At 37.5% G+C, this 9,929-nt stretch overlaps 1 long non-coding RNA gene across 1 annotated transcript; it reads right to left on the bottom strand.

Annotated features, from left to right (window-relative positions):
* Positions 1–873: 873 nt before the first annotated feature.
* Positions 874–1,704, bottom strand: LOC104898936 (uncharacterized). Its single transcript, XR_008967104.1, has 3 exons — positions 1,596–1,704; positions 1,168–1,254; positions 874–1,016 (listed from the first exon to the last, which is right to left on the bottom strand). It is a non-coding gene; the product is annotated as an uncharacterized LOC104898936 (long non-coding RNA).
* Positions 1,705–9,929: the final 8,225 nt, after the last annotated feature.

The following is a 9,929-nucleotide window of genomic DNA, read 5'->3' as shown; positions in this document are numbered from 1 at the left end:
TAAGTTTCACTAGTAGAAAAAACCTCAAATGCTCCGGTTATTTAGGCCCCAAATGCTCCGTATTTAATGCGTAGCAAACGTCATACGAGCATTTGAGCATTTTACAAATGCTTCGGTTTAAAACCGGAGCATTTGTTTTTAAATGCTCCGGTTGTTAAGGAAAAACCGGAGCATTTGTAACAAATGCTCCGGTTTTTCCTTAACAACCAGAGCATTTGAGCTTTTCTTAAAAAAAAATATTTAGACCTGCTACCCATGCTGGCCAGCAGCATGAGTAGCAGGTCTGCAAAACACAAGAAAACAAAACAAAAATTCCATCTTATAACAGGAGCCAAAAAATCACAACTGAATACATGAGCAGCCAAGAAATGTATCAGCTGTAACAAAATCAAATACAACTAAACAACAGAACTTCCTTATGAGAAAACTAATGTTCCATTGCTATTGTACGTTTATCACTGATGCGTACATGGTTATGACTTGTGATAAGGAAACCATAAACAGGACAGGGTCTTCAGTTCTCTTGTTTCACTGGAGAAACTGACCGTTGTGTTTATGATCCAGAGTCTGTAACAATCAGTCTACACTCTTCTCCTCCTCAGGATCAACTACATCAAAATCAAAGGGATTTTGACATAACTTGTGAGCTTCGGAGAGCGCAGATTCCTTCTCGTCTGCAGCATATAGTATCTTTTGATCGCAACAGCCATCTGTAGTGGGTAACAACAGCAGTCATGTTACTGTCAATTAAAAATCACAAAATTTTTACATAGATCCCCAATCTTGTGAACCTTACACATACAAATTCTTATGTACAATGCACCACACCATTAGTTAGTGCAACATGAGTCACTAATTAAGATAAACAATGTTCCTGTCTATGCATATATAGGTTAGTAATGAGGCCACATTTATGAAAACTGCATGGATGGAACTACACACTCAAATACTATAATGCAATAATAATAACTGAACATAGTAGTTTCATCATGGGTCAACTCACCACCTTTGCCTGCCTAATGTGATAAAGATATCTCCATATTATGACACTTCTATCAATAATTAGCAGGTTGTAAATTTAAAGCAAAACAACCTTATGCTGCAACACCATCCCAATCTGACTTTTACAGTAGAATGTATTATTGCATATAGGTATATACCACAGACCTCATTAGCATGTAGGTCCACAAAAGTTTTCAGCTCCGAGCGTCTTAGCAAAACAGCATGTCCTTTTCCAAGCAACCAGTCCAACAGCTGCCACACGAATACAGAAAAAAAAAAGTACTAGTTAATAGAAGAGACAGGCAGACAGCAGTACCCTCTATGCTTCACTTTCCATGTTACAGAGTATTAAGAAGGAAAGAAACACCCCTCAAAAAAAAAGAAGGAAAGAAACAGATTCAACGTTCAAGAACTCAAATTTTCCCTAAGAGATGCATCATCGCCTTAGACTAGGCAGGATAAACCCTCCTCCATTAAAACTACCTATCTCATCTGTTATAATATAAGATTATGTAAATGCTTTTTTACTTCTCGCATTTTCGGCCCCTGCCCTGTTTTACCTCATTTGATGGTGGCCAATGAAGTAAACTTACCTTGCTGATAGGGTAGGAAATGGGCAATAGAAGAATGACAAGTAGACGGACCAAAACAGAAAGTTTTGCGCCTACACTTAGTCCATACTGAGAGCACACAGCTTATGGGATTATCTGCAATACGATGATAGTGTAAACATACTCAGATACTCTTATAAAAGAGGCAAGAGTTCAGAACGAATGTTTAACAGCTGAAAACATACTTGATTCACTATTGAGACAACTCTAATATTTCTTTTCGGATTCTTAGTTAAGGTTATCATCAAGGGTAATCTAGCAAATTACAAAGTTTAACTCGCCAAGTTTCCGAAATTGGCATATTATTTTGGGGCAACCTAAGTCTCTTATCCAGATATGAAGAGAGCATAACATAGTTGCGCACCTTGAAGCTATCACCAAATGAACTGCAATCCATTAATCTAAACCCTACTTGTATTTACCTGTGCAGGGAGTAGCAAGAAGGGTTTTCAAGGGAAGTCTGAGTGGATGAAGTGGCAGGTTGTCAGATACTGGAGAGAACGGAATCTCAGAGCCTCTAGAAGAAGGTGGGGGTTAGAAGGAATTTTGAAAATGTAACCAGATTTAATTTTGTTGGGGAGTGAGCCAGCTTGTAATTAGCTTCGTCTAAATCTAGCTTTATCTGTCTTTTTTCCTATCATGAATCATTTACAATCTTCTTCATCCTCTTAATCAACATCATTGTATTGGGTTAAGGGGTAATATGAGGAGTAAAATATAGTTAGGTTAGCTTGGAGAGAAAGGAAGTATGTTAGCTTTTACTCCCTCCGTTTCTTTTTAAAAATTACACTACCTTTTCACCCTTGTCTATATAAATGTTCGAACATTAATATCCCTAAATTTGCATTCGTAAAATTATACTAAGTTGATATTCCAAAAGTACATATCGACATGAATAAACAAGATCTCACATGACTATTTTTCCTTACCCATTTAATCACAAATGTTAGTCAACAGCAGCAAAAGCCCACGGAGATCTCCAAATGAATAACCAGGCCTTGAACCTACATAGCACATAATGAATCTATAAGGCACAATAATTGAAAGTTGTATACCAACTCAGTTATTTGCCACACGAGAGTACTTATAGCAAATGTAAGAGTAAAGGTATATCCAACGAAAAAAACCACAGTTCCAACTGAGAGTTCACCCTGCGCATTCCATTAAAACGTATAAGGAAAAAGTTTAAAAAATCTATTAATTACCTCAACGAAGACGCATCCTACCCCATTCACAAGACATGTCAAGGAGGCCAAGTTGCTATCATAAAGATGATCCACATCAAGCTCCCTGAATCATTGCTCTCTGTTGAACATCGTGGCCGAACAGCATTGCACCTAGCTGCTTCATAAACCATCAGAAGGATAGAAACATGTGCATCAGATTTGTCGATCCAAGAAGTGCAAAAACAGAACTCTTTCAAGAACGGAAGAAAATCAAGAATAGATGATATAGTATCAGTTGCTTTTGAGCTTAAAAAGCTTGTTGTATAGGACAGTAGAACTACATTATAAATCTTTGAGGGAGAACTTTGAATAATGTGTTTCTTTTTTAACTTTGCCTTAGGTGATATAATGATTATTGTCACTATCACAAAAACAAATCAAAACATTAATGGTACAAACATATCTTTCACTTCTGAGTAGTGTAGTATACAAATGACAAGGTTTGGAGCTCTTGGTGAGATCCTTAAACCTAGTTGAAGGGAACTAAAAATTCTGAGAATCAGAAAGATTCTATAGAGAAAAATCTATTAATAACCCGACTTTGTATAACCTGAAGATGACACAAACATAAGAATCTTAATAGTCGAGAGAGGGAAATCATCAACATTTTTTTACTAGTTCACCAAGAAAAAAGAGCAGATTGGTAAGAAATGAAGACTTTATACAGAAGGTTTCATGTCATTTTATTTCGTTTCTCCTTGAGTACCGCATACTCCAAACTCTAGCATAGATGTGTTCATTTTAGATAAAAGAATATTATAAGCAGAACTCTATAAGGTTGATGAGCCTGACACCTCGACACATACCCAACTCTGACACCAGTAGTCAAGTTTGAACTTCGTAGGTCCTACATAGAACATGACATATTTTGGTGCCTGAACAAATATGGGCACACAATTTGCTATTTCAGGTTGTTAACTATTCTGACGGTGCATCCTTGTCCATTAACCATGATGAACATCAATGACACAATCTAAAACATGGTGTACAAGAGAGACCTTTACCAATAGGGAAAAAAACAGAAAATAAGGGCAATGGTTTGCTTAAAGATTCTGCATAATTTTCTATTTTTAAATCTTTCCCTAGCTTAAGTTCTCTTCCAATTCTAACCAGACCTTGTATGGTCTAGTTCAATGTAGTCCTGACTTGTCTAGGCCTGACTGTGTTAAGTGTGTTCAAAACATCACTCTTGAAGTTTTCCCAAATTAATTTGTTAATGTCACTGATGATGGGTCATTATTTATGGCAAAAGGCGGGAGAATCGTTTCGCCTAGCTGCTTTCTTCGGTATGAACTCTACCCATTTTATGGTAATGTGAATTATGTAGCTGTACCACCTCAGCAACCGCCTAAATCACCCACTTCCACCACAAATATTACTTCCGTACAAGGTAATCAGTTAATCACTTGTCAGACATATAGCTGAAATCACTTATCAGACATATAGCTCAAACTTTATATGTTAGGAATTTCGTTGGCTAATCTTATCCCGGCATGGTACATGAATATAATTCTGCATAATTTTCTATTTTTAAATCTTTCCCTATCTTGCAAGCTTCTTGTTTAAGCATATACAGTTAAAGGCAAAACACAAACTTAGCTACGCCAATTGTTTGATAATCCATTGCTATTCCTATGAGTACTTTGAATTGGATAAATCGGGGTAACTAAAAGTTTAGTTTCGACAAGTCAGAAAGTATCAATTAATTATATAAATACTTTACGAATAAATGATCAATTCGGCTGACTGTTAAAATATGTAGAGAAAGTCAAGTATAGCAAACTGATATTCGCGAATTAAACAAAATAAATGAAGAATCAATTCGCAAAATCTAAACAAATGCACCAATAGAAAGTCAATGTTACCTTCAGATCTGAGAACAAGGAGAGAGAAAGCAAGAATTAGGGTTACCTTCAGATCTAACGACATCAACGAACTATTCCCTCTTGCTGTTCGTGAAAATTTGGTTCTTCAGCAGCGGCGGCAGATGCGGCAATGCTCTTCGATCTGATTTGAGATTCTGCAGCGGCAGAGGCGGCAGATTTGAGAACAAGGAGAGAGAAAGCAAGAGACACAGATCGAGAGTGAGTGAAGTGGTGAAGAGAGAGAAAGAGAAGCAGATTTTTTTTTGACGGAAAGAAAGAGAAGCAGATTGAGAGTGAGTGGAGAGGGAAAGAGAGAGAGAACAGAGATTAGACATTATGTTCCAACTTCCAAATATTAGGTTCCTTTTCAAAAAAAAAAAATTAAATTAGTCAAATGCTCGGGTTGTTTTTAAAAACCCGAGCATTTGTGAATTTTTCGTTTTAATTTTTCAAAAACTTATCAAATGCTCGGGTTGTTAAAACAACCCAAGCATTTGTAAAGTAGCGAAAGAGGTTTTTTCTACTAGTGTTTCTTCTTGAAAATGAGTTTAAAAGAGGAAAATTGGATCGAACCTTGTTTTTAAAATCAAATGGAAAACATTTATTAGTTGTTCAAATATATGTTGATGATATTATATTTGGTGCCACTAATGAATCTTTGTGCAAGGACTTTGCTAATCTCATGAGTAAAGAATTTGAAATGAGTATGATGGGTGAGCTCAACTTCTTCTTGGGGTTGCAAATCAAGCAGACACAAGAAGGAATCTACATCCATCAACAAAAGTATATAAAGGAACTATTGAAAAAGTATGGTTTGGAGGCATCCAAAGTAAATCATACACCTATGGGAATTTCAACCAGATTGGATGAAGATTCTATAGGAACAAGTGTGGATCAAACCAAGTATCGAGGTATGATTGGCTCATTACTATATCTAACTGCAAGTCGTCCTGATATTGCTTTCAATGTAGGGTTATATGCAAGATTTCAAGCCAATCCAAAGGAATCTCATCTCACAGCTGTGAAGAGAATCCTAAGATACCTCAAGGGAACAGATGATTTGAGCCTATTCTATTCGAGAAGTGATACCTTTGAATTGAAAGGATTTGCGGATGCTGATATGTAGGAGATCTGGTCAATAGGAAGAGTACATCAGGTATGGTTCAGTTCCTTAGTCATAGTTTAGTTTCTTGGAGCACCAAGAAGCAAAACACAGTTGCTTTATCACAGCAGAGGCTGAATATGTGTGCAGCAGCAGCATGTGTTCCCAAATGCTATGGATAAAACAACAACTACGTGACTATGGAATTTACTTTGAATGTGTTCCCATCTATTGTGATAATACTAATGCTATTAGTATTTCTAAAGATCACGTGCATCATTTAAGAGTCAAACACATCCATATTAGGCATCACTTTCTGAAAGATAATGTTGAAAAAGGTCTTATTAAAATGGAATTCTGTGAGACTGAACGTCAAATTGCAGACATCTTAACAAAGCCCTTAAATAGAGATAGGTTTGAGAAATTGAGACTTGAACTTGGTTTAATCAAGTTGAAATGATTGCTACAATATTCCCCTTTGTGTTAATTCTTTGGCATTATGTCTGGATGTGCATATTCGATGTTTTTATTTGCTTAAATACATCACAATCCTTATATGATTATTCATATGTATAAGTAAAATGTCTGAAAACTGCTCACCAATGTCCAATAATATTCCCTTATTGTTCATAGGACAATTCTATGCCTTAAGTGATGACAAAGGATTAAAAGAATTAATGGAGTTCCAAAGTAGCAAAAATTTCATTGTTTCCATTCATTGTTCCCAAACGCTGTTCCCAGCGTTTTCGATTTAGATAATTTTTTTTTTCAAAATTCGAAAAACCAAAAATATTCTGTTCAGATTTTATTTCCTAAAAATCTGATTTTTTTCCCTTATATCTCTCAAGTTAGTTGAAGATATTTTTTAAATTAGATAGAATTTTTTTTCATAAAAACGTGTACAATACACGGTTTTATATAATTTATTATATTCCTTCCTTAAACCAAAACAAATTTTTTTTCCTTCCTTCTCATAAAACCAAAAATCACTCCACAAAACATGACTACCAAAAACACTTCGATCTCACTCTCTCTCCTCCCACAAAGCCGAAAAACCCTCTCCTTCCTCCACTAAAATTGAATCACCAACACCCATGGATATTTCTCAAATTCTTCATCTAGAATTCTAAGGAAAGGAAGAAAATGGAAGAAACGGTTGAATGGAGATTGAAGAAGACATGCAACTAGTGAGGGGATCAGATGTTCCGAGAGAGGAACAACAAGATTGCTCGGAAAATCCCTCGGCAACTAGGTATGTGCATGGACTTTTATTTGATGTTTCTTGTGCAAGAGTAAATTTTCGCCAATTGCTCATATGATTAAGTTTCAAGGGTGGGAGAATTTTTTTGTGAAATGTTATGGAAATAGTTTGATTCCTAAATTGATGGACGAATTTTGTGAAAACTTTTCCATGGATGAAGAAGGAAATTGTTCCACTTTCGTAAAGGGACTCAAATAGTTTTAATGCTCAAATTTTGGGTAAACTGCTTGGTGTTCCCGTGAGAGGAAATGATGTTTATTTCAAGAAACAACGTGGTTCATATCCATTTTCGGACATTTCGTTTGATCAATTGATTGTTAAGTATGGTGGTCAAAAGGGTAAACATTTCTTGATATATCTCCTTTCCCTTATCACAAAGTTTTGTTTCACATCCTCAAGAAAGCTTTATTGCCTCGTCTTTCCAAACGTGCTCAAGTTAGCATGTTGGATCTCATTTATATCCATTGTTTAGCCTCTCACAAACACATAAACTTTCCCTCTTTAATGATTCAACACTTGAGTCATTGCATTGAAAATGGATTTGTTGTTGGATATGGAGCTTTAGTAACCGAAATTCTACTTAAGTTCAATGTGAAAATTTTGGGAACTCATTCCATTGGGGTATCCACGGGAAATATGTTGAATGTGCGTGCCTTGAATAACTTGAATGTTTGTGTTGTGAATGGAGAAGTTATCAAGGGAAGGGCTAACCTTGATGATGATGAAGATGATGATGTGGATGGTGAAGTGGAAGAAGAAGAAGAAAAAGAAGTTGAAGAGAAGAAAAATGAAAAGGCGGAAAAGAAAAGAAAGAAAGAAAATCAAAAGAAAAGAAAATTGAAAAGAAAAAGAAGAGCTAGAAGAAGGGAAGAAGGTGGTTGATGAGGTGGTGAAACCGGTTGTGAAAAGCACTAGAGCTAGTCAAAGGGTTCATAACATGAAAGTGCTTAATTTTCCTTTGCTTGATGCCGAGGAAAGTTTTGAGGAAGATGAAGTTAGGGTGATTGATAGGGAAGATTATGAATCTAACCTACCTCCTTCTAGGGAACCGACTCCTGTTCCCATGGAAACCAATCCTCCTTTTCCTCCAACTCCACAAAAATCTGCCTCCAAACAGATGTAAAAGGGGGATGTGTACTCTCCAATCAGTAACTGCCACGTGTCACAACATTATTGGTTAGCCAATCAGATGCTCCCAAATTAGGGTGACATCAAAGTACAGCAGTCATTTCAGACACTATAAATAGTCCTTGAAATCAGAGGATCGAAATGGACGTTTTTCAGAGCATAGTACTATTATTCTGCCATAAATACTCTCTCTCTACTTTCTCTCTCTAAAAGTTCCTTCGTACTCCTGATACCTGACTTAAGATTCGGAGGGGAAAATACCACCCAAACCTCCAGGATGGGTCCCTTTTTGCAGGTTTCGAGGCGGAGCTCAGGTTCGGGTTTTGAGTCCTAGCGTTGTTGCACAAGTCTCCTATTCTAGAACCTACTGTTGGGGATAGTAGTAATTACTTACGAGTCAAGCACTACGTAACAGGATTAGAGGAGGTGTTAGCTAAGGCTTGACGCTTATACACCATAGGTTGTAAAACCATTTTTTTTCTTCCCTTGGCTGAATAGCCGAAGGTCTTTGACTTCTTCCTTCAGTTCTTGATGGGAGTCTTAATGGAGGATCCTTCATGTAAGGAGTAGACCCTGAGGCTGAACGCTGAAGCGTAGCTGCCTTCTTGGCCTCTAGATACTCCCTTGCATTCGTCTCCATCTTATGACCACTGGGAGGAATATTATCTCCTGGACGGACCACCAACTTCCAATCCATCTTCCTCCGCGGTTCACTTATTGTTGGCTGCTTCCCTTTCGACAGTCTTAATGGAGGATCCTTCATGTAAGGAGTAGACCGGCTTGTCCCGGGACGACCTTCTTGAGAATGCCCCTTAGGCAGTACTACAGCGACCTAGTCTTGATTAACTTGGAAAAACAGCATGTTATTTTTTATTTGCTCCTCCATGACAGCGGCCATCCTAGTGTGGATGTCATTCAAGATAGTTTCCAGATGGACAGCTGTTACTGGGCACTCAGGATTTTCTTGAATGATAGGGTCTCTGCTCCGTCTAGAGAGACGAACAACAGTAGAGGGTCTATCTCTTACTCTAGGTGGCCATTCATCGCCCACCGTATCTTCCACCCGAATCTCAAAACTTCTATTCCTAGCAACATTGGATGAGTGACAATTAGTCATTGTTGCGTCTCCCCATAAACGGCGCCAAATGTTACGTAGTGCTTGACTCGTAAATAATACTACTATCCCCAACAGTAGGTTCAACAATAGGAGACTTGTGCAACAATGTCAGAACTCAATCCCGAACCTGAGCTCCGCCTTCAAACCTGCAAAAAGGGACCCAGCATGGAGGTTTGGGTGGTATTTCCGCCTCCGAAGCTTAAGTCAGGTATCAAGAGTAGAAAAGGAACTTTTAGAGAGAGAAAGTAGAGAGAGAGTATTTATGGCAGAATAACAATACTATGCCCTGAAAAACGTACCTTTTCTTTGATTTCAAGGACTGTTTATAGTGTCTGGAATGACTGTTGTACCTTGATGTCTCCCTAATTTGGGAGCAGCTGATTGGCTAAGCAATAATACTATGACACGTGGCAATCACTGATTAGAGAGAACACATCATCCTTTATAAAGGTGTTTTTTGTGTTTACTGGGCCTAAGTACAGGTTGGGCTAGAAGAAGGACTTAGTACACCTTTCTTTATTAAGTAAAATATACTTTACCCCTCATGAGCTTCTGGTCCATGTACTATACAATAGCAGAAAGAGTGCCACCTGTAAGGCTGTGATGAGGCCACGTGT

Source organism: Beta vulgaris, chromosome 7 (genome assembly GCF_026745355.1).
Source record: "Beta vulgaris subsp. vulgaris cultivar EL10 chromosome 7, EL10.2, whole genome shotgun sequence".
Lineage (NCBI taxonomy): Eukaryota > Viridiplantae > Streptophyta > Magnoliopsida > Caryophyllales > Amaranthaceae > Beta > Beta vulgaris.
Note: the sequence above shows the minus strand (reverse complement) of the source record. Positions and strands in the feature narration are given on the sequence as shown.